Genomic DNA, 1803 nt, shown 5'->3' with positions numbered 1-1803 from the left:
TCCACTCACCTCAGCCTCCCTAAGGCGCGGGATTACAGGCTGAGCCACCGAGCCTGGCTAACAATCACTTTTAATGCTGAATTCGGGGTCAGAACTCCACAGATGACTCATTTTCTCTAGAAGAAAGCCAGGTCCAGAAGTAAGAAGACTTTTCCCTGGCCTAGAAGATGCTTTAAAGTATAACAGGCAATTCAAACCCTTGCCCTGTGTGATTTCACCGATGTAAGTCTTGTTAAAGAGTCTTTAAGAATATTACAAGAACTTGAAGAGGCCAAACCCACCCACTCCCGGATTCCCCAGGATGGTTGTGGGGACTCTGGAGGCTTCCATGTTCACACTGTCCTGAAGCAGAGGCTGAGGGGCTCTCTGGAGGACGGCACTTCAGCCCGTTCCTGCAAAACCTAATGCTCCAGTCTAACAAACCAGCTGCTCTCTCTTTCGGGATCAATCAGACACAAGAGACAGAGGGCAGGGAGAAGTGGGCATTTAATCTGCCTGGTACGTGGAGTCAAGGAGGGAGTTGGTGCATTCACCCACAAAGCTCGCTCCTGGACAGCACAACTTGCTCCGAGTTTATACTCCATAGTGCCCCACTCATCCCCGTAGCTAAATCAAAGGCATGATTTAAGATCTCCTGGTCCCTTCCCCATCCTTGGGCTGAATTAATAAGGCCGATAGGGCTGGGTGCAGTGGCTCATTGCTTATAATCCTAGCACTTTGGGAGGCCGAGGTGAGATGATTGCCTGAGCCCACGTGTTCGAGACTAGTCTGGGCAACTTGGCGAGACCTCATCCCTACCATAAATCAAAAATTAGCTGGACGTGGTGGTACATGCCTGTAGTTCCAGTTACTTGGAAGGCTGAGGGGGAAGGATCACCTGAGCCCAGCAGGTCAAGGCTGTGGTGGCTGTGAGCATGCCACTGCACTCCAGTCCAGGCGACAGAGTGAGACTCTGTCTCAAAAAAAAAAAAAAGAAAAAAAAGAAAAAAACAAGGCCTATGGAAAGTTTTGGCATGACCCAAGATCTCCTAATCATGTTGACATTTTAGAGTAACTTTTGGGATTTACAACCTTGTGGGTTTACAACCATATAGTTCCTTAAGGGGAGGGCGATGAAAAGCCACAACTGTCAAAGAAGCTACTTAGGTACATTTAGGTCAACCTAAATTAAACACGAGAAATGAAAGAAACCCCGGTTCCCTGAGCCTTGGCCTTAACACTGAGTTCAACTCCCAGGCCAAAATTGTTGGGTTACATTCACATCAGTTCAACAGACCTGTCAAAACTTTGCGTCGTGGAAGGCACAGCTGGTTCCTGTTGTTGATAGTTCCTGTGAGTGGCTACACACAGTGGAGGTTGTTTTCTCCCGGGAAGTCCAGGGGAGGCCGGTGAAGGGGCAGGGGTCAGGAATCAGGCCCAGGAAGGCTCTGCCACCCGGCGCTGCCCTGCGTGTCAGCACCCAGCCTGCGGAGGAAGAGGGGGAGGAAGCAGAGGGTGCGCTGGGGTGGTCATGGTGCCCACTCTTGGCGGTGCCCCCGCCCTCACGTGGCGCCGTCTCGTCGCAAGGGACAGGACACGGGGACAGGGAGTCCCCGGCAGGGCAGGCCTCTCCTGCAGCGGCTCTGCACCCTGGAGAGAGAGGGCTCTTGGGTGGCTGTGCCCAGCTGTCTGTGCCCCAGCCCACTTAGTGCCTGGCGAGGCTCCAGGAGGTGACCGCGCAGGGAGGCGCTCACTTCCCTCGACGAAACCCCGCTCCTCCCTCCTCTAACCGGCGGGAGCCCAAAGGCGGCCGGTTCGGGCTCG

The 1803-nt window shown here is 53.6% G+C and overlaps 1 pseudogene; it reads right to left on the bottom strand.

Moving 5' to 3' along the window:
* The window catches only part of LOC103268159, a 48760-nt pseudogene that overhangs the window by 43970 nt on the left and 2987 nt on the right, over positions 1 to 1803 (bottom strand).

The sequence above is a fragment of the Carlito syrichta genome, unplaced genomic scaffold (assembly GCF_000164805.1).
Source record: "Carlito syrichta isolate Samal-C Ts95f unplaced genomic scaffold, Tarsius_syrichta-2.0.1 Scaffold308794, whole genome shotgun sequence".
In the NCBI taxonomy this organism is placed as follows: Eukaryota; Metazoa; Chordata; class Mammalia; order Primates; family Tarsiidae; genus Carlito; species Carlito syrichta.
Note: the sequence above shows the minus strand (reverse complement) of the source record. Positions and strands in the feature narration are given on the sequence as shown.